At 38.8% G+C, this 20383-nt stretch overlaps 30 non-coding genes across 30 annotated transcripts; all 30 read left to right on the plus strand.

Annotated features, from left to right (window-relative positions):
* Window positions 1-132: 132 nt before the first annotated feature.
* On the plus strand, window positions 133-214 carry TRNAS-UGA (transfer RNA serine (anticodon UGA)). The gene has a single exon. It is a non-coding gene; the product is annotated as a tRNA-Ser (tRNA).
* A 444-nt stretch (window positions 215-658) lies between these two features.
* TRNAS-CGA (transfer RNA serine (anticodon CGA)) lies at window positions 659-740 on the plus strand. The gene has a single exon. It is a non-coding gene; the product is annotated as a tRNA-Ser (tRNA).
* A 971-nt stretch (window positions 741-1711) lies between these two features.
* TRNAS-UGA (transfer RNA serine (anticodon UGA)) lies at window positions 1712-1793 on the plus strand. The gene has a single exon. It is a non-coding gene; the product is annotated as a tRNA-Ser (tRNA).
* A 444-nt stretch (window positions 1794-2237) lies between these two features.
* TRNAS-CGA (transfer RNA serine (anticodon CGA)) lies at window positions 2238-2319 on the plus strand. The gene has a single exon. It is a non-coding gene; the product is annotated as a tRNA-Ser (tRNA).
* Window positions 2320-2768: 449 nt separating this feature from the next.
* TRNAS-CGA (transfer RNA serine (anticodon CGA)) lies at window positions 2769-2850 on the plus strand. The gene has a single exon. It is a non-coding gene; the product is annotated as a tRNA-Ser (tRNA).
* A 978-nt stretch (window positions 2851-3828) lies between these two features.
* On the plus strand, window positions 3829-3910 carry TRNAS-UGA (transfer RNA serine (anticodon UGA)). Its single transcript has one exon. It is a non-coding gene; the product is annotated as a tRNA-Ser (tRNA).
* A 444-nt stretch (window positions 3911-4354) lies between these two features.
* Window positions 4355-4436, plus strand: TRNAS-CGA (transfer RNA serine (anticodon CGA)). Its single transcript has one exon. It is a non-coding gene; the product is annotated as a tRNA-Ser (tRNA).
* Window positions 4437-4885: 449 nt separating this feature from the next.
* TRNAS-UGA (transfer RNA serine (anticodon UGA)) lies at window positions 4886-4967 on the plus strand. The gene has a single exon. It is a non-coding gene; the product is annotated as a tRNA-Ser (tRNA).
* A 444-nt stretch (window positions 4968-5411) lies between these two features.
* Window positions 5412-5493, plus strand: TRNAS-CGA (transfer RNA serine (anticodon CGA)). The gene has a single exon. It is a non-coding gene; the product is annotated as a tRNA-Ser (tRNA).
* A 971-nt stretch (window positions 5494-6464) lies between these two features.
* Window positions 6465-6546, plus strand: TRNAS-UGA (transfer RNA serine (anticodon UGA)). The gene has a single exon. It is a non-coding gene; the product is annotated as a tRNA-Ser (tRNA).
* Window positions 6547-6990: 444 nt separating this feature from the next.
* Window positions 6991-7072, plus strand: TRNAS-CGA (transfer RNA serine (anticodon CGA)). Its single transcript has one exon. It is a non-coding gene; the product is annotated as a tRNA-Ser (tRNA).
* Window positions 7073-7521: 449 nt separating this feature from the next.
* Window positions 7522-7603, plus strand: TRNAS-CGA (transfer RNA serine (anticodon CGA)). The gene has a single exon. It is a non-coding gene; the product is annotated as a tRNA-Ser (tRNA).
* Window positions 7604-8581: 978 nt separating this feature from the next.
* TRNAS-CGA (transfer RNA serine (anticodon CGA)) lies at window positions 8582-8663 on the plus strand. The gene has a single exon. It is a non-coding gene; the product is annotated as a tRNA-Ser (tRNA).
* Window positions 8664-9112: 449 nt separating this feature from the next.
* TRNAS-UGA (transfer RNA serine (anticodon UGA)) lies at window positions 9113-9194 on the plus strand. Its single transcript has one exon. It is a non-coding gene; the product is annotated as a tRNA-Ser (tRNA).
* A 444-nt stretch (window positions 9195-9638) lies between these two features.
* On the plus strand, window positions 9639-9720 carry TRNAS-CGA (transfer RNA serine (anticodon CGA)). Its single transcript has one exon. It is a non-coding gene; the product is annotated as a tRNA-Ser (tRNA).
* Window positions 9721-10683: 963 nt separating this feature from the next.
* TRNAS-UGA (transfer RNA serine (anticodon UGA)) lies at window positions 10684-10765 on the plus strand. Its single transcript has one exon. It is a non-coding gene; the product is annotated as a tRNA-Ser (tRNA).
* A 444-nt stretch (window positions 10766-11209) lies between these two features.
* On the plus strand, window positions 11210-11291 carry TRNAS-CGA (transfer RNA serine (anticodon CGA)). Its single transcript has one exon. It is a non-coding gene; the product is annotated as a tRNA-Ser (tRNA).
* Window positions 11292-11740: 449 nt separating this feature from the next.
* TRNAS-UGA (transfer RNA serine (anticodon UGA)) lies at window positions 11741-11822 on the plus strand. The gene has a single exon. It is a non-coding gene; the product is annotated as a tRNA-Ser (tRNA).
* A 444-nt stretch (window positions 11823-12266) lies between these two features.
* TRNAS-CGA (transfer RNA serine (anticodon CGA)) lies at window positions 12267-12348 on the plus strand. Its single transcript has one exon. It is a non-coding gene; the product is annotated as a tRNA-Ser (tRNA).
* A 971-nt stretch (window positions 12349-13319) lies between these two features.
* Window positions 13320-13401, plus strand: TRNAS-UGA (transfer RNA serine (anticodon UGA)). Its single transcript has one exon. It is a non-coding gene; the product is annotated as a tRNA-Ser (tRNA).
* A 444-nt stretch (window positions 13402-13845) lies between these two features.
* TRNAS-CGA (transfer RNA serine (anticodon CGA)) lies at window positions 13846-13927 on the plus strand. The gene has a single exon. It is a non-coding gene; the product is annotated as a tRNA-Ser (tRNA).
* Window positions 13928-14376: 449 nt separating this feature from the next.
* Window positions 14377-14458, plus strand: TRNAS-UGA (transfer RNA serine (anticodon UGA)). Its single transcript has one exon. It is a non-coding gene; the product is annotated as a tRNA-Ser (tRNA).
* A 444-nt stretch (window positions 14459-14902) lies between these two features.
* TRNAS-CGA (transfer RNA serine (anticodon CGA)) lies at window positions 14903-14984 on the plus strand. Its single transcript has one exon. It is a non-coding gene; the product is annotated as a tRNA-Ser (tRNA).
* Window positions 14985-15433: 449 nt separating this feature from the next.
* On the plus strand, window positions 15434-15515 carry TRNAS-CGA (transfer RNA serine (anticodon CGA)). The gene has a single exon. It is a non-coding gene; the product is annotated as a tRNA-Ser (tRNA).
* A 978-nt stretch (window positions 15516-16493) lies between these two features.
* On the plus strand, window positions 16494-16575 carry TRNAS-CGA (transfer RNA serine (anticodon CGA)). The gene has a single exon. It is a non-coding gene; the product is annotated as a tRNA-Ser (tRNA).
* Window positions 16576-16771: 196 nt separating this feature from the next.
* TRNAS-CGA (transfer RNA serine (anticodon CGA)) lies at window positions 16772-16853 on the plus strand. Its single transcript has one exon. It is a non-coding gene; the product is annotated as a tRNA-Ser (tRNA).
* Window positions 16854-17302: 449 nt separating this feature from the next.
* Window positions 17303-17384, plus strand: TRNAS-CGA (transfer RNA serine (anticodon CGA)). The gene has a single exon. It is a non-coding gene; the product is annotated as a tRNA-Ser (tRNA).
* A 971-nt stretch (window positions 17385-18355) lies between these two features.
* TRNAS-UGA (transfer RNA serine (anticodon UGA)) lies at window positions 18356-18437 on the plus strand. The gene has a single exon. It is a non-coding gene; the product is annotated as a tRNA-Ser (tRNA).
* Window positions 18438-18881: 444 nt separating this feature from the next.
* On the plus strand, window positions 18882-18963 carry TRNAS-CGA (transfer RNA serine (anticodon CGA)). Its single transcript has one exon. It is a non-coding gene; the product is annotated as a tRNA-Ser (tRNA).
* Window positions 18964-19412: 449 nt separating this feature from the next.
* TRNAS-CGA (transfer RNA serine (anticodon CGA)) lies at window positions 19413-19494 on the plus strand. Its single transcript has one exon. It is a non-coding gene; the product is annotated as a tRNA-Ser (tRNA).
* Window positions 19495-20383: the final 889 nt, after the last annotated feature.

The raw sequence follows: 20383 nt of genomic DNA on the forward strand, positions 1-20383 counted from the left end.
TGGGATATCTCCTCTCACGTTCAACTGGCAATTATGCTTCGACATTTTCTTATATATTATTTGGATGTAATTTTGAGTTGCTTGACAAGACTAAGAAACGCAGATATCTGTTAGAGGAATATAGGTTTCAGTGTCATGGTGGCCGAGTGGTTAAGGCGTTGGACTTGAAATCCAATGGGGTCTCCCCGCACAGGTTCAAATCCTGTCCATGACGTTTTGAAATTTTTTCAATGTTTAAAAGTAATTTGAGGTTATTGGACAGGACAAATAAACTTAGATATTCGTTAGAAGAACACATGCATCAGGGTGTCATGGTGGCCGTGTAGTTAAGGCATTTGACTTGATATCGAATGGGGTATCTCCACAACACATTAAAATCTTATCCTTGCAGCTTTGAAGTGTTCTCACATATTTTCTTGATGCTTATAAGGAATTTTTAGTTATTAGATAAGGCTAAGCAACTCAGATATCAGTTCGAATATAGATTTCAGTGTCGAATGGGTAAGGCATTGGCCTTGAAAACCAATGGGATATCTCCTCTCACGTTCAACTGGCAATTATGCTTCGACATTTTCTTACGTATTATTTGGATGGAATTTTGAGTTGTTGGACAAGACTAAGAAACTCAGATATCTGTTAGAGAAATATACGTTTCTGTGTCATGGTGGCCGAGTGGTTAAGGCGTTGGACTCGAAATCCAATGGGGTCTCCCCACACAGGTTCAAATCTTGTCCATGACGTTTTGAAGTTTTCTCACTTGTTTTTTCAATGTTCATAAGTAATGTGAGGTTATTGGACAGGAATAATAAAATTAGATATTCGTTAGAAGAACACATGCATCAGGGTGTCATGGTGGCCGTGTAGTTAAGGCATTGGATTTGATATCGAATGGGGTATCTACACACATATCAAATCGTTGAAGCTTTGAAGTGTCCTCACGTGTTTTTGTGATGTTTATAAGGAATTTTGAGTTATTTGATAAGACTAAGCAACTCAGATATCTGCTCGAATATATATTGCAGGGTAGAATGGGTATGGCGTTGGCCTTGAAAACTAATGTGGTATCTCCTCTCAAGTTCAACTGTCAATTAAGTTTTGCCATTTTCTTACATATTATTTGAATGGAATTTTGAGTTGTTGGACAAGACTAAGAAACTCAGATATCTGCTAGAGGAATGCAGGTTTCAGTGTCATGGTGGCGAGTGGTTAAGGCGTTGGACTCGAAATCCAACGGGATCTCCCTGCACAGGTTCAAATCCTGTCCATGAAGTTTTCGCACTTATTTTTTTAATCTTCATAAGTAATGTGAGGTTATTAGAAAGGACTAATAAACTTAGATATTCGTTGGAAGAACACATGCATCAGGGTGTCATGGTGCCCGAGTAGTAAAGGCATTAGACTTGATATCGAATGGGGTATCTACACACGTATCAAATCGTTGAAGCTTTGAAGTGTTCTCACGTATTTTTGTGAAGCTTATTCGGAATTTTGAGTTATTGGATAAGGCTAAGCAACTCAGATATCTGTTCGAATATAGATTTCAGTGTCGAATGGGTAAGGCATTGGCCTTGAAAACCAATGGGATATCTCCTCTCACGTTCAACTGGCAATTATGCTTCGACATTTTCTTATATATTATTTGGATGTAATTTTGAGTTGCTTGACAAGACTAAGAAACGCAGATATCTGTTAGAGGAATATAGGTTTCAGTGTCATGGTGGCCGAGTGGTTAAGGCGTTGGACTTGAAATCCAATGGGGTCTCCCCGCACAGGTTCAAATCCTGTCCATGACGTTTTGAAAATTTTTCAATGTTTAAAAGTAATTTGAGGTTATTGGACAGGACAAATAAACTTAGATATTCGTTAGAAGAACACATGCATCAGGGTGTCATGGTGGCCGTGTAGTTAAGGCATTTGACTTGATATCGAATGAGGTATCTCCACAACACATTAAAATCTTATCCTTGTAGCTTTGAAGTGTTCTCACATATTTTCGTGATGCTTATAAGGAATTTTTAGTTATTGGATAAGACTAAGCAACTCAGATATCTGTTCGAATATAGATTGAAGGGTCGAATAGGTAAGGCGTTGCCCTTGAAAACCAATGGAGTATCTCCTCTCAAGTTCAACTGTCAATGATTTTTTGACATTTTCTTACGTATTATTTGGATGGAATTTTTAGTTGTTGGACAAGACTAAGAAACTCAGATATATGTCAGAGGAATATAGGTTTCAGTGTCATGGTGGCCGAGTGGTTAAGGCGTTGGACTCGAAATCCAATGGGGTCTCCCCGCACAGGTTCAAATCCTGTCCATGACGTTTTGAAGTTTTCTCACTTGTTTTTTCAATGTTCATAAGTAATGTGAGGTTATTGGACAGGACTAATAAGCTTAGATATTCGTTGGAAGAACACATGCATCAGGGTGTCATGGTGGCCGAGTAGTTAAGGCATTAGATTTGATATCGAATGGGGTATCTACACACGTATCAAATCGTTGAAGCTTTGAAGTGTTCTCACGTATTTTTGTGAAGCTTATAAGGAATTTTGAGTTATTAGATAAGGCTAAGCAACTCAGATATCAGTTCGAATATAGATTTCAGTGTCGAATGGGTAAGGCATTGGCCTTGAAAACCAATGGGATATCTCCTCTCACGTTCAACTGGCAATTATGCTTCGACATTTTCTTACGTATTATTTGGATGGAATTTTGAGTTGTTGGACAAGACTAAGAAACTCAGATATCTGTTAGAGAAATATACGTTTCTGTGTCATGGTGGCCGAGTGGTTAAGGCGTTGGACTCGAAATCCAATGGGGTCTCCCCACACAGGTTCAAATCTTGTCCATGACGTTTTGAAGTTTTCTCACTTGTTTTTTCAATGTTCATAAGTAATGTGAGGTTATTGGACAGGAATAATAAAATTAGATATTCGTTAGAAGAACACATGCATCAGGGTGTCATGGTGGCCGTGTAGTTAAGGCATTGGATTTGATATCGAATGGGGTATCTACACACATATCAAATCGTTGAAGCTTTGAAGTGTCCTCACGTGTTTTTGTGATGTTTATAAGGAATTTTGAGTTATTTGATAAGACTAAGCAACTCAGATATCTGCTCGAATATATATTGCAGGGTAGAATGGGTATGGCGTTGGCCTTGAAAACTAATGTGGTATCTCCTCTCAAGTTCAACTGTCAATTAAGTTTTGCCATTTTCTTACATATTATTTGAATGGAATTTTGAGTTGTTGGACAAGACTAAGAAACTCAGATATCTGCTAGAGGAATGCAGGTTTCAGTGTCATGGTGGCGAGTGGTTAAGGCGTTGGACTCGAAATCCAACGGGATCTCCCTGCACAGGTTCAAATCCTGTCCATGAAGTTTTCGCACTTATTTTTTTAATCTTCATAAGTAATGTGAGGTTATTAGACAGGACTAATAAACTTAGATATTCGTTGGAAGAACACATGCATCAGGGTGTCATGGTGGCCGTGTAGTTAAGGCATTTGACTTGATATCGAATGAGGTATCTCCACAACACATTAAAATCTTATCCTTGCAGCTTTGAAGTGTTCTCACATATTTTCGTGATGCTTATAAGGAATTTTTAGTTATTGGATAAGACTAAGCAACTCAGATATCTGTTCGAATATAGATTGAAGGGTCGAATAGGTAAGGCGTTGCCCTTGAAAACCAATGGAGTATCTCCTCTCAAGTTCAACTGTCAATGATTTTTTGACATTTTCTTACGTATTATTTGGATGGAATTTTGAGTTGTTGGACAAGACTAAGAAACTCAGATATCTGTTAGAGGAATATAGGTTTCAGTGTCATGGTGGCCGAGTGGTTAAGGCGTTGGACTTGAAATCCAATGGGGTCTCCCCGCACAGGTTCAAATCCTGTCCATGACGTTTTGAATTTTTTTCAATGTTTAAAAGTAATTTGAGGTTATTGGACAGGACAAATAAACTTAGATATTCGTTAGAAGAACACATGCATCAGGGTGTCATGGTGGCCGTGTAGTTAAGGCATTTGACTTGATATCGAATGGGGTATCTCCACAACACATTAAAATCTTATCCTTGCAGCTTTGAAGTGTTCTCACATATTTTCTTGATGCTTATAAGGAATTTTTAGTTATTGGATAAGACCAAGCAACTCAGATATCTGTTCGAATATAGATTGAAGGGTCGAATAGGTAAGGCGTTGCCCTTGAAAACCAATGGAGTATCTCCTCTCAAGTTCAACTGTCAATGATTTTTTGACATTTTCTTACGTATTATTTGGATGGAATTTTGAGTTGTTGGACAAGACTAAGAAACTCAGATATATGTCAGAGGAATATAGGTTTCAGTGTCATGGTGGCCGAGTGGTTAAGGCGTTGGACTCGAAATCCAATGGGGTCTCCCCACACAGGTTCAAATCCTGTCCATGACGTTTTGAAGTTTTCTCACTTGTTTTTTCAATGTTCATAAGTAATGTGAGGTTATTGGACAGGACTAATAAGCTTAGATATTCGTTAGAAGAACACATGCATCAGGGTGTCATGGTGGCCGTGTAGTTAAGGCATTGGATTTGATATCGAATGGGGTATCTACACACATATCAAATCGTTGAAGCTTTGAAGTGTTCTCACGTATTTTTGTGAAGCTTATAAGGAATTTTGAGTTATTGGATAAGGCTAAGCAACTCAGATATCAGTTCGAATATAGATTTCAGTGTCGAATGGGTAAGGCATTGGCCTTGAAAACCAATGGGATATCTCCTCTCACGTTCAACTGGCAATTATGCTTCGACATTTTCTTACGTATTATTTGGATGGAATTTTGAGTTGTTGGACAAGACTAAGAAACTCAGATATCTGTTAGAAGAATATAGGTTTCAGTGTCATGGTGGCCGAGTGGTTAAGGCGTTGGACTTGAAATCCAATGGGGTCTCCCCGCACAGGTTCAAATCCTGTCCATGACGTTTTGAAATTTTTTCAATGTTTAAAAGTAATTTGAGGTTATTGGACAGGACAAATAAACTTAGATATTCGTTAGAAGAACACATGCATCAGGGTGTCATGGTGGCCGTGTAGTTAAGGCATTTGACTTGATATCGAATGGGGTATCTCCACAACACATTAAAATCTTATCCTTGCAGCTTTGAAGTGTTCTCACATATTTTCTTGATGCTTATAAGGAATTTTTAGTTATTGGATAAGACCAAGCAACTCAGATATCTGTTCGAATATAGATTGAAGGGTCGAATAGGTAAGGCGTTGCCCTTGAAAACCAATGGAGTATCTCCTCTCAAGTTCAACTGTCAATGATTTTTTGACATTTTCTTACGTATTATTTGGATGGAATTTTGAGTTGTTGGACAAGACTAAGAAACTCAGATATATGTCAGAGGAATATAGGTTTCAGTGTCATGGTGGCCGAGTGGTTAAGGCGTTGGACTCGAAATCCAATGGGGTCTCCCCGCACAGGTTCAAATCCTGTCCATGACGTTTTGAAGTTTTCTCACTTGTTTTTTCAATGTTCATAAGTAATGTGAGGTTATTGGACAGGACTAATAAGCTTAGATATTCGTTAGAAGAACACATGCATCAGGGTGTCATGGTGGCCGTGTAGTTAAGGCATTGGATTTGATATCGAATGGGGTATCTACACACATATCAAATCGTTGAAGCTTTGAAGTGTCCTCACGTGTTTTTGTGATGTTTATAAGGAATTTTGAGTTATTTGATAAGACTAAGCAACTCAGATATCTGCTCGAATATATATTGCAGGGTCGAATGGGTATGGTGTTGGCCTTGAAAACGAATGTGGTATCTCCTCTCAAGTTCAACTGTCAATTAAGTTTTGACATTTTCTTACATATTATTTGAATGGAATTTTGAGTTGTTGGACAAGACTAAGAAACTCAGATATCTGCTAGAGGAATGCAGGTTTTAGTGTCATGGTGGCGAGTGGTTAAGGCGTTGGACTCGAAATCCAACGGGATCTCCCTGCACAGGTGCAAATCCTGTGCATGAAGTTTTCGCACTTATTTTTTTAATCTTCATAAGTAATGTGAGGTTATTGGACAGGACTAATAAACTTAGATATTCGTTGGAAGAACACATGCATCAGGGTGTCATGGTGCCCGAGTAGTAAAGGCATTAGACTTGATATCGAATGGGGTATCTACACACGTATCAAATCGTTGAAGCTTTGAAGTGTTCTCACGTATTTTTGTGAAGCTTATTCGGAATTTTGAGTTATTGGATAAGGCTAAGCAACTCAGATATCTGTTCGAATATAGATTTCAGTGTCGAATGGGTAAGGCATTGGCCTTGAAAACCAATGGGATATCTCCTCTCACGTTCAACTGGCAATTATGCTTCGACATTTTCTTATATATTATTTGGATGTAATTTTGAGTTGCTTGACAAGACTAAGAAACGCAGATATCTGTTAGAGGAATATAGGTTTCAGTGTCATGGTGGCCGAGTGGTTAAGGCGTTGGACTTGAAATCCAATGGGGTCTCCCCGCACAGGTTCAAATCCTGTCCATGACGTTTTGAAAATTTTTCAATGTTTAAAAGTAATTTGAGGTTATTGGACAGGACAAATAAACTTAGATATTCGTTAGAAGAACACATGCATCAGGGTGTCATGGTGGCCGTGTAGTTAAGGCATTTGACTTGATATCGAATGAGGTATCTCCACAACACATTAAAATCTTATCCTTGTAGCTTTGAAGTGTTCTCACATATTTTCGTGATGCTTATAAGGAATTTTTAGTTATTGGATAAGACTAAGCAACTCAGATATCTGTTCGAATATAGATTGAAGGGTCGAATAGGTAAGGCGTTGCCCTTGAAAACCAATGGAGTATCTCCTCTCAAGTTCAACTGTCAATGATTTTTTGACATTTTCTTACGTATTATTTGGATGGAATTTTTAGTTGTTGGACAAGACTAAGAAACTCAGATATATGTCAGAGGAATATAGGTTTCAGTGTCATGGTGGCCGAGTGGTTAAGGCGTTGGACTCGAAATCCAATGGGGTCTCCCCGCACAGGTTCAAATCCTGTCCATGACGTTTTGAAGTTTTCTCACTTGTTTTTTCAATGTTCATAAGTAATGTGAGGTTATTGGACAGGACTAATAAGCTTAGATATTCGTTGGAAGAACACATGCATCAGGGTGTCATGGTGGCCGAGTAGTTAAGGCATTAGATTTGATATCGAATGGGGTATCTACACACGTATCAAATCGTTGAAGCTTTGAAGTGTTCTCACGTATTTTTGTGAAGCTTATAAGGAATTTTGAGTTATTAGATAAGGCTAAGCAACTCAGATATCAGTTCGAATATAGATTTCAGTGTCGAATGGGTAAGGCATTGGCCTTGAAAACCAATGGGATATCTCCTCTCACGTTCAACTGGCAATTATGCTTCGACATTTTCTTACGTATTATTTGGATGGAATTTTGAGTTGTTGGACAAGACTAAGAAACTCAGATATCTGTTAGAGAAATATACGTTTCTGTGTCATGGTGGCCGAGTGGTTAAGGCGTTGGACTCGAAATCCAATGGGGTCTCCCCACACAGGTTCAAATCTTGTCCATGACGTTTTGAAGTTTTCTCACTTGTTTTTTCAATGTTCATAAGTAATGTGAGGTTATTGGACAGGAATAATAAAATTAGATATTCGTTAGAAGAACACATGCATCAGGGTGTCATGGTGGCCGTGTAGTTAAGGCATTGGATTTGATATCGAATGGGGTATCTACACACATATCAAATCGTTGAAGCTTTGAAGTGTCCTCACGTGTTTTTGTGATGTTTATAAGGAATTTTGAGTTATTTGATAAGACTAAGCAACTCAGATATCTGCTCGAATATATATTGCAGGGTCGAATGGGTATGGCGTTGGCCTTGAAAACTAATGTGGTATCTCCTCTCAAGTTCAACTGTCAATTAAGTTTTGCCATTTTCTTACATATTATTTGAATGGAATTTTGAGTTGTTGGACAAGACTAAGAAACTCAGATATCTGCTAGAGGAATGCAGGTTTCAGTGTCATGGTGGCGAGTGGTTAAGGCGTTGGACTCGAAATCCAACGGGATCTCCCTGCACAGGTTCAAATCCTGTCCATGAAGTTTTCGCACTTATTTTTTTAATCTTCATAAGTAATGTGAGGTTATTAGACAGGACTAATAAACTTAGATATTCGTTGGAAGAACACATGCATCAGGGTGTCATGGTGGCCGTGTAGTTAAGGCATTTGACTTGATATCGAATGAGGTATCTCCACAACACATTAAAATCTTATCCTTGCAGCTTTGAAGTGTTCTCACATATTTTCGTGATGCTTATAAGGAATTTTTAGTTATTGGATAAGACTAAGCAACTCAGATATCTGTTCGAATATAGATTGAAGGGTCGAATAGGTAAGGCGTTGCCCTTGAAAACCAATGGAGTATCTCCTCTCAAGTTCAACTGTCAATGATTTTTTGACATTTTCTTACGTATTATTTGGATGGAATTTTGAGTTGTTGGACAAGACTAAGAAACTCAGATATATGTCAGAGGAATATAGGTTTCAGTGTCATGGTGGCCGAGTGGTTAAGGCGTTGGACTCGAAATCCAATGGGGTCTCCCCGCACAGGTTCGAATCCTGTCCATGACGTTTTGAAGTTTTCTCACTTGTTTTTTCAATGTTCATAAGTAATGTGAGTTTATTGGACAGGACTAATAAGCTTAGATATTCGTTGGAAGAACACATGCATCAGGGTGTCATGGTGGCCGAGTAGTTAAGGCATTAGATTTGATATCGAATGGGGTATCTACACACGTATCAAATCGTTGAAGCTTTGAAGTGTTCTCACGTATTTTTGTGAAGCTTATAAGGAATTTTGAGTTATTGGATAAGGCTAAGCAACTCAGATATCAGTTCGAATATAGATTTCAGTGTCGAATGGGTAAGGCATTGGCCTTGAAAACCAATGGGATATCTCCTCTCACGTTCAACTGGCAATTATGCTTCGACATTTTCTTACGTATTATTTGGATGGAATTTTGAGTTGTTGGACAAGACTAAGAAACTCAGATATCTGTTAGAGGAATATAGGTTTCAGTGTCATGGTGGCCGAGTGGTTAAGGCGTTGGACTTGAAATCCAATGGGGTCTCCCCGCACAGGTTCAAATCCTGTCCATGACGTTTTGAAAAATTTTCAATGTTTAAAAGTAATTTGAGGTTATTGGACAGGACAAATAAACTTAGATATTCGTTAGAAGAACACATGCATCAGGGTGTCATGGTGGCCGTGTAGTTAAGGCATTTGACTTGATATCGAATGAGGTATCTCCACAACACATTAAAATCTTATCCTTGCAGCTTTGAAGTGTTCTCACATATTTTCGTGATGCTTATAAGGAATTTTTAGTTATTGGATAAGACTAAGCAACTCAGATATCTGTTCGAATATAGATTGAAGGGTCGAATAGGTAAGGCGTTGCCCTTGAAAACCAATGGGATATCTCCTCTCACGTTCAACTGGCAATTATGCTTCGACATTTTCTTACGTATTATTTGGATGGAATTTTGAGTTGTTGGACAAGACTAAGAAACTCAGATATCTGTTAGAGGAATATACGTTTCTGTGTCATGGTGGCCGAGTGGTTAAGGCGTTGGACTCGAAATCCAATGGGGTCTCCCCGCACAGGTTCAAATCCTGTCCATGAAGTTTTCGCACTTATTTTTTCAATGTTTATAAGTAATGTGAGGTTATTGGACAGGAATAATAAAATTAGATATTCGTTAGAAGAACACATGCATCAGGGTGTCATGGTGGCCGTGTAGTTAAGGCATTGGATTTGATATCGAATGGGGTATCTACACACATATGAAATCGTTGAAGCTTTGAAGTGTCCTCACGTGTTTTTGTGATGTTTATAAGGAATTTTGAGTTATTTGATAAGACTAAGCAACTCAGATATCTGCTCGAATATATATTGCAGGGTCGAATGGGTATGGCGTTGGCCTTGAAAACTAATGTGGTATCACCTCTCAAGTTCAACTGTCAATTAAGTTTTGACATTTTCTTACATATTATTTGAATGGAATTTTGAGTTGTTGGACAAGACTAAGAAACTCAGATATCTGCTAGAGGAATGCAGGTTTCAGTGTCATGGTGGCGAGTGGTTAAGGCGTTGGATTCGAAATCCAACGGGATCTCCCTGCACAGGTTCAAATCCTGTCCATGAAGTTTTCGCACTTATTTTTTTAATCTTCATAAGTAATGTGAGGTTATTGGACAGGACTAATAAACTTAGATATTCGTTGGAAGAACACATGCATCAGGGTGTCATGGTGCCCGAGTAGTAAAGGCATTAGACTTGATATCGATTGGGGTATCTACACACGTATCAAATCGTTGAAGCTTTGAAGTGTTCTCACGTATTTTTGTGAAGCTTATAAGGAATTTTGAGTTATTGGATAAGGCTAAGCAACTCAGATATCTGTTCGAATATAGATTTCAGTGTCGAATGGGTAAGGCATTGGCCTTGAAAACCAATGGGATATCTCCTCTCACGTTCAACTGGCAATTATGCTTCGACATTTTCTTATATATTATTTGGATGTAATTTTGAGTTGCTGGACAAGACTAAGAAACTCAGATATCTGTTAGAGGAATATAGGTTTCAGTGTCATGGTGGCCGAGTGGTTAAGGCGTTGGACTTGAAATCCAATGGGGTCTCCCCGCACAGGTTCAAATCCTGTCCATGACGTTTTGAAAATGTTTCAATGTTTAAAAGTAATTTGAGGTTATTGGACAGGACTAATAAGCTTAGATATTCGTTGGAAGAAAACATGCATCAGGGTGTCATGGTGGCCGTGTAGTTAAGGCATTTGACTTGATATCGAATGGGGTACCTCCACAACACGTTAAAATCTTATCCTTGAAGCTTTGAAGTGTTCTCACATATTTTCGTGATGCTTATAAGGAATTTTGAGTTATTGGATAAGACTAAGCAACTCAGACATCTGTTCGAATATAGATTGAAGGGTCGAATGGGTAAGGCGTTGGCCTTGAAAACCAATGGAGTATCTCCTCTCAAGTTCAACTGTCAATGATTTTTTGACATTTTCTTACGTATTATTTGGATGGAATTTTTAGTTGTTGGACAAGACTAAGAAACTCAGATATATGTCAGAGGAATATAGGTTTCAGTGTCATGGTGGCCGAGTGGTTAAGGCGTTGGACTCGAAATCCAATGGGGTCTCCCCGCACAGGTTCAAATCCTGTCCATGACGTTTTGAAGTTTTCTCACTTGTTTTTTCAATGTTCATAAGTAATGTGAGGTTATTGGACAGGACTAATAAGCTTAGATATTCGTTGGAAGAACACATGCATCAGGGTGTCATGGTGGCCGAGTAGTTAAGGCATTAGATTTGATATCGAATGGGGTATCTACACACCTATCAAATCGTTGAAGCTTTGAAGTGTTCTCACGTATTTTTGTGAAGCTTATAAGGAATTTTGAGTTATTGGATAAGGCTAAGCAACTCAGATATCAGTTCGAATATAGATTTCAGTGTCGAATGGGTAAGGCATTGGCCTTGAAAACCAATGGGATATCTCCTCTCACGTTCAACTGGCAATTATGCTTCGACATTTTCTTACGTATTATTTGGATGGAATTTTGAGTTGTTGGACAAGACTAAGAAACTCAGATATCTGTTAGAGGAACATAGGTTTCAGTGTCATGGTGGCCGAGTGGTTAAGGCGTTGGACTTGAAATCCAATGGGGTCTCCCCGCACAGGTTCAAATCCTGTCCATGACGTTTTGAAAAATTTTCAATGTTTAAAAGTAATTTGAGGTTATTGGACAGGACAAATAAACCTAGATATTCGTTAGAAGAACACATGCATCAGGGTGTCATGGTGGCCGTGTAGTTAAGGCATTTGACTTGATATCGAATGAGGTATCTCCACAACACATTAAAATCTTATCCTTGCAGCTTTGAAGTGTTCTCACATATTTTCGTGATGCTTATAAGGAATTTTTAGTTATTGGATAAGACTAAGCAACTCAGATATCTGTTCGAATATAGATTGAAGGGTCGAATAGGTAAGGCGTTGCCCTTGAAAACCAATGGGATATCTCCTCTCACGTTCAACTGGCAATTATGCTTCGACATTTTCTTACGTATTATTTGGATGGAATTTTGAGTTGTTGGACAAGACTAAGAAACTCAGATATCTGTTAGAGGAATATACGTTTCTGTGTCATGGTGGCCGAGTGGTTAAGGCGTTGGACTCGAAATCCAATGGGGTCTCCCCGCACAGGTTCAAATCCTGTCCATGACGTTTTGAAGTTTTCTCACTTGTTTTTTCAATGTTTATAAGTAATGTGAGGTTATTGGACAGGAATAATAAAATTAGATATTCGTTAGAAGAACACATGCATCAGGGTGTCATGGTGGCCGTGTAGTTAAGGCATTGGATTTGATATCGAATGGGGTATCTACACACATATGAAATCGTTGAAGCTTTGAAGTGTCCTCACGTGTTTTTGTGATGTTTATAAGGAATTTTGAGTTATTTGATAAGACTAAGCAACTCAGATATCTGCTCGAATATATATTGCAGGGTCGAATGGGTATGGCGTTGGCCTTGAAAACTAATGTGGTATCACCTCTCAAGTTCAACTGTCAATTAAGTTTTGACATTTTCTTACATATTATTTGAATGGAATTTTGAGTTGTTGGACAAGACTAAGAAACTCAGATATCTGCTAGAGGAATGCAGGTTTCAGTGTCATGGTGGCGAGTGGTTAAGGCGTTGGATTCGAAATCCAACGGGATCTCCCTGCACAGGTTCAAATCCTGTCCATGAAGTTTTTGCACTTATTTTTTTAATCTTCATAAGTAATGTGAGGTTATTGGACAGGACTAATAAACTTAGATATTCGTTGGAAGAACACATGCATCAGGGTGTCATGGTGCCCGAGTAGTAAAGGCATTAGACTTGATATCGAATGGGGTATCTACACACGTATCAAATCGTTGAAGCTTTGAAGTGTTCTCACGTATTTTTGTGAAGCTTATAAGGAATTTTGAGTTATTGGATAAGGCTAAGCAACTCAGATATCTGTTCGAATATAGATTTCAGTGTCGAATGGGTAAGGCATTGGCCTTGAAAACCAATGGGATATCTCCTCTCACGTTCAACTGGCAATTATGCTTCGACATTTTCTTATATATTATTTGGATGTAATTTTGAGTTGCTGGACAAGACTAAGAAACTCAGATATCTGTTAGAGGAATATAGGTTTCAGTGTCATGGTGGCCGAGTGGTTAAGGCGTTGGACTTGAAATCCAATGGGGTCTCCCCGCACAGGTTCAAATCCTGTCCATGACGTTTTGAAAATGTTTCAATGTTTAAAAGTAATTTGAGGTTATTGGACAGGACTAATAAGCTTAGATATTCGTTGGAAGAAAACATGCATCAGGGTGTCATGGTGGCCGTGTAGTTAAGGCATTTGACTTGATATCGAATGGGGTACCTCCACAACACGTTAAAATCTTATCCTTGCAGCTTTGAAGTGTTCTCACATATTTTCGTGATGCTTATAAGGAATTTTGAGTTATTGGATAAGACTAAGCAACTCAGACATCTGTTCGAATATAGATTGAAGGGTCGAATGGGTAAGGCGTTGGCCTTGAAAACCAATGGAGTATCTCCTCTCAAGTTCAACTGTCAATGATTTTTTGACATTTTCTTACGTATTATTTGGATGGAATTTTTAGTTGTTGGACAAGACTAAGAAACTCAGATATATGTCAGAGGAATATAGGTTTCAGTGTCATGGTGGCCGAGTGGTTAAGGCGTTGGACTCGAAATCCAATGGGGTCTCCCCGCACAGGTTCAAATCCTGTCCATGACGTTTTGAAGTTTTCTCACTTGTTTTTTCAATGTTCATAAGTAATGTGAGGTTATTGGACAGGACTAATAAGCTTAGATATTCGTTGGAAGAACACATGCATCAGGGTGTCATGGTGGCCGAGTAGTTAAGGCATTAGATTTGATATCGAATGGGGTATCTACACACGTATCAAATCGTTGAAGCTTTGAAGTGTTCTCACGTATTTTTGTGAAGCTTATAAGGAATTTTGAGTTATTGGATAAGGCTAAGCAACTCAGATATCAGTTCGAATATAGATTTCAGTGTCGAATGGGTAACGCATTGGCCTTGAAAACCAATGGGATATCTCCTCTCACGTTCAACTGGCAATTATGCTTCGACATTTTCTTATATATTATTTGGATGTAATTTTGAGTTGCTGGACAAGACTAAGAAACTCAGATATCTGTTAGAGGAATATAGGTTTCAGTGTCATGGTGGCCGAGTGGTTAAGGCGTTGGACTTGAAATCCAATGGGGTCTCCCCGCACAGGTTCAAATCCTGTCCATGACGTTTTGAAAATGTTTCAATGTTTAAAAGTAATTTGAGGTTATTGGACAGGACTAATAAGCTTAGATATTCGTTGGAAGAAAACATGCATCAGGGTGTCATGGTGGCCGTGTAGTTAAGGCATTTGACTTGATATCGAATGGGGTACCTCCACAACACGTTAAAATCTTATCCTTGCAGCTTTGAAGTGTTCTCACATATTTTCGTGATGCTTATAAGGAATTTTGAGTTATTGGATAAGACTAAGCAACTCAGACATCTGTTCGAATATAGATTGAAGGGTCGAATGGGTAAGGCGTTGGCCTTGAAAACCAATGGAGTATCTCCTCTCAAGTTCAACTGTCAATGATTTTTTGACATTTTCTTACGTATTATTTGGATGGAATTTTTAGTTGTTGGACAAGACTAAGAAACTCAGATATATGTCAGAGGAATATAGGTTTCAGTGTCATGGTGGCCGAGTGGTTAAGGCGTTGGACTCGAAATCCAATGGGGTCTCCCCGCACAGGTTCAAATCCTGTCCATGACGTTTTGAAGTTTTCTCACTTGTTTTTTCAATGTTCATAAGTAATGTGAGGTTATTGGACAGGACTAATAAGCTTAGATATTCGTTGGAAGAACACATGCATCAGGGTGTCATGGTGGCCGAGTAGTTAAGGCATTAGATTTGATATCGAATGGGGTATCTACACACGTATCAAATCGTTGAAGCTTTGAAGTGTTCTCACGTATTTTTGTGAAGCTTATAAGGAATTTTGAGTTATTGGATAAGGCTAAGCAACTCAGATATCAGTTCGAATATAGATTTCAGTGTCGAATGGGTAACGCATTGGCCTTGAAAACCAATGGGATATCTCCTCTCACGTTCAACTGGCAATTATGCTTCGACATTTTCTTACGTATTATTTGGATGGAATTTTGAGTTGTTGGACAAGACTAAGAAACTCAGATATCTGTTAGAGGAATATACGTTTCTGTGTCATGGTGGCCGAGTGGTTAAGGCGTTGGACTCGAAATCCAATTGGGTCTCCCCGCACAGGTTCAAATCCTGTCCATGACGTTTTGAAGTTTTCTCACTTGTTTTTTCAATGTTTATAAGTAATGTGAGGTTATTGGACAGGAATAATAAAATTAGATATTCGTTAGAAGAACACATGCATCAGGGTGTCATGGTGGCCGTGTAGTTAAGGCATTGGATTTGATATCGAATGGGGTATCTACACACATATGAAATCGTTGAAGCTTTGAAGTGTCCTCACGTGTTTTTGTGATGTTTATAAGGAATTTTGAGTTATTTGATAAGACTAAGCAACTCAGATATCTGCTCGAATATATATTGCAGGGTCGAATGGGTATGGCGTTGGCCTTGAAAACTAATGTGGTATCACCTCTCAAGTTCAACTGTCAATTAAGTTTTGACATTTTCTTACATATTATTTGAATGGAATTTTGAGTTGTTGGACAAGACTAAGAAACTCAGATATCTGCTAGAGGAATGCAGGTTTCAGTGTCATGGTGGCGAGTGGTTAAGGCGTTGGATTCGAAATCCAACGGGATCTCCCTGCACAGGTTCAAATCCTGTCCATGAAGTTTTTGCACTTATTTTTTTAATCTTCATAAGTAATGTGAGGTTATTAGACAGGACTAATAAACTTAGATATTCGTTGGAAGAACACATGCATCAGGGTGTCATGGTGCCCGAGTAGTTAAGGCATTAGACTTGATATCGAATGGGGTATCTCCACAACACATTAAAATCTTATCCTTGCAGCTTTGAAGTGTTCTCACATATTTTCGTGATGCTTATAAGGAATTTTTAGTTATTGGATAAGACTAAGCAACTCAGATATCTGTTCGAATATAGATTGAAGGGTCGAATAGGTAAGGCGTTGCCCTTGAAAACCAATGGAGTATCTCCTCTCAAGTTCAACTGTCAATGATTTTTTGACATTTTCTTACGTATTATTTGGATGGAATTTTGAGTTGTTGGACAAGACTAAGAAACTCAGATATATGTCAGAGGAATATAGGTTTCAGAGTCATGGTGGCCGAGTGGTTAAGGCGTTGGACTCGAAATCCAATGGGGTCTCCCCGCACAGGTTCAAATCCTGTCCATGACGTTTTGAAGTTTTCTCAATATAGATTGAAGGGTCGAATGGGTAAGGCGTTGGCCTTGAAAACCAATGGAGTATCTCCTCTCAAGTTCAACTGTCAATGATTTTTTGACATTTTCTTACGTATTATTTGGATGGAATTTTTAGTTGTTGGACAAGACTAAGAAACTCAGATATATGTCAGAGGAATATAGGTTTCAGTGTCATGGTGGCCGAGTGGTTAAGGCGTTGGACTCGAAATCCAATGGGGTCTCCCCGCACAGGTTCAAATCCTGTCCATGACGTTTTGAAGTTTTCTCACTTGTTTTTTCAATGTTCATAAGTAATGTGAGGTTATTGGACAGGACTAATAAGCTTAGATATTCGTTGGAAGAACACATGCATCAGGGTGTCATGGTGGCCGAGTAGTTAAGGCATTAGATTTGATATCGAATGGGGTATCTACACACGTATCAAATCGTTGAAGCTTTGAAGTGTTCTCACGTATTTTTGTGAAGCTTATAAGGAATTTTGAGTTATTGGATAAGGCTAAGCAACTCAGATATCAGTTCGAATATAGATTTCAGTGTCGAATGGGTAACGCATTGGCCTTGAAAACCAATTGGATATCTCCTCTCACGTTCAATTGGCAATTATGCTTCGACATTTTCTTACGTATTATTTGGATGGAATTTTGAGTTGTTGGACAAGACTAAGAAACTCAGATATCTGTTAGAGGAATATACGTTTCTGTGTCATGGTGGCCGAGTGGTTAAGGCGTTGGACTCGAAATCCAATGGGGTCTCCCCGCACAGGTTCAAATCCTGTCCATGACGTTTTGAAGTTTTCTCACTTGTTTTTTCAATGTTTATAAGTAATGTGAGGTTATTGGACAGGGATAATAAAATTAGATATTCGTTAGAAGAACACATGCATCAGGGTGTCATGGTGGCCGTGTAGTTAAGGCATTGGATTTGATATCGAATGGGGTATCTACACACATATGAAATCGTTGAAGCTTTGAAGTGTCCTCACGTGTTTTTGTGATGTTTATAAGGAATTTTGAGTTATTTGATAAGACTAAGCAACTCAGATATCTGCTCGAATATATATTGCAGGGTCGAATGGGTATGGCGTTGGCCTTGAAAACTAATGTGGTATCACCTCTCAAGTTCAACTGTCAATTAAGTTTTGACATTTTCTTACATATTATTTGAATGGAATTTTGAGTTGTTGGACAAGACTAAGAAACTCAGATATCTGCTAGAGGAATGCAGGTTTCAGTGTCATGGTGGCGAGTGGTTAAGGCGTTGGATTCGAAATCCAACGGGATCTCCCTGCACAGGTTCAAATCCTGTCCATGAAGTTTTCGCACTTATTTTTTTAATCTTCATAAGTAATGTGAGGTTATTGGACAGGACTAATAAACTTAGATATTCGTTGGAAGAACACATGCATCAGGGTGTCATGGTGCCCGAGTAGTAAAGGCATTAGACTTGATATCGAATGGGGTATCTACACACGTATCAAATCGTTGAAGCTTTGAAGTGTTCTCACGTATTTTTGTGAAGCTTATACGGAATTTTGAGTTATTGGATAAGGCTAAGCAACTCAGATATCTGTTCGAATATAGATTTCAGTGTCGAATGGGTAAGGCATTGGCCTTGAAAACCAATGGGATATCTCCTCTCACGTTCAACTGGCAATTATGCTTCGACATTTTCTTATATATTATTTGGATGTAATTTTGAGTTGCTTGACAAGACTAAGAAACTCAGATATCTGTTAGAGGAATATAAGTTTCAGTGTCATGGTGGCCGAGTGGTTAAGGCGTTGGACTTGAAATCCAATGGGGTCTCCCCGCACACGTTCAAATCCTGTCCATGACGTTTTGAAATTTTTTCAATGTTTAAAAGTAATTTGAGGTTATTGGACAGGACTAATAAACTTAGATATTCGTTGGAAGAACACATGCATCAGGGTGTCATGGTGGCCGTGTAGTTAAGTCATTTGACTTGATATCGAATGGGGTATCTCCACAACACATTAAAATCTTATCCTTGCAGCTTTGAAGTGTTCTCACATATTTTCGTGATGCTTATAAGGAATTTTTAGTTATTGGATAAGACTAAGCAACTCAGATATCTGTTCGAATATAGATTGAAGGGTCGAATAGGTAAGGCGTTGCCCTTGGAAACCAATGGAGTATCTCCTCTCAAGTTCAACTGTCAATGATTTTTTGACATTTTCTCACGTATTATTTGGATGGAATTTTGAGTTGTTGGACAAGACTAAGAAACTCAGATATATGTCAGAGGAATATAGGTTTCAGAGTCATGGTGGCCGAGTGGTTAAGGCGTTGGACTCGAAATCCAATGGGGTCTCCCTGCACAGGTTCAAATCCTGTCCATGACGTTTTGAAGTTTTCTCACTTATTTTTTCAATGTTCATAAGTAATGTGAGGTTATTGGACAGGACTAATAAGCTTAGATATTCGTTGGAAGAACACATGCATCAGGGTGTCATGGTGCGAGAGTAGTAAAGGCATTAGACTTGATATCGAATGGGGTATCTACACACGTATCAAATCGTTGAAGCTTTGAAGTGTTCTAACGTATTTTTGTGAAGCTTATAAAGAATGTTGAGTTATTGGATAAGACTAAGCAACTCAGGTATCTGTTCAAACATAGATTTCAGTGTCGAATGGGTAAGGCATTGGCCTTGAAAACCAATGGGATATCTCCTCTCACGTTCAACTGGCAATTATGCTTCGACATTTTCTTATATATTATTTGGATGTAATTTTGAGTTGTTGGACAAGACTATGAAACTCAGATATATGTCAGAGGAATATAGGTTTCAGTGTCATGGTGGCCGAGTGGTTAAGGCGTTGGACTCGAAATCCAATAAAGTCTCCCCGCACAGGTTCAAATCCTGTCCATGACGTTTTGAAGTTCTTTCACTTATTTTTTCAATGTTCATAAGTAATGTGAGGTTATTGGACAGGACTAATAAGCTTAGATATTCGTTGGAAGAACACATGCATCAGGGTGTCATGGTGGCCGAGTAGTTAAGGCATTAGATTTGATATCGAATGGGGTATCGACACGCGCATCAAATCGTTGAAGCTTTGAAGTGTTCTCACGTATTTTTGTGAAGCTTATCAGGAATTTTGGCCAGTTGGGGTCCTTTTGATTTCCTCTCACAAAGCAGCTGTTGCCTTGAGGTCGTGAACCTTTTTGCATCTGGGTGTGTCTTCACCACCGCCATGTTTGGTTCGCGTCGTGAGCAGGGTTCACAGCACTCGCATCGCAGTTGGAACTCTCGCATCGCAGTTGGAACTCTCGCATGGTACGTGATATATCAGAGGGAGGCGCCCCCCCCGCATAACATAATTTTCTGCTACCACGTGCTACGATAGCTACTGGGAAGGCAAAGGCGGTTGGGCATGCTCTGGTTATACCCCTGGAATACATATTATTTTGGTCATGGAGAATTGACGATTTGTATTGCATATCTTCTGAATGATCCTTAGGTTCACTACTTTAATACAAAACTTCCATAATTCGTTATCAAGTGTAACCCAGATCTCATGGCACTTATGTATAGATAGGTGGGTGTTAATAAACATGCAACTAGTCGTATTCAAAACCTCCTAATCTACATCATATAACAATACATTCTATTTTGTTAAATATTTCTATGAGGTGGTGGTCAATCCAACTTCACCACTTTCCCAAGCCAAAGCTTGTGAATAATTAACCTCCAGATGTATTTTTTGTATGGAGCGAAGCAGCGGGGGAAGGGGGGGCACCTCTCCATTACTGCAGGGTTT

This window comes from Petromyzon marinus, chromosome 63 (genome assembly GCF_048934315.1).
Source record: "Petromyzon marinus isolate PM22_M1 ecotype Great Lakes invasive population chromosome 63, UKy_Petmar_22M1.pri1.0, whole genome shotgun sequence".
Taxonomy (NCBI): Eukaryota; Metazoa; Chordata; class Hyperoartia; order Petromyzontiformes; family Petromyzontidae; genus Petromyzon; species Petromyzon marinus.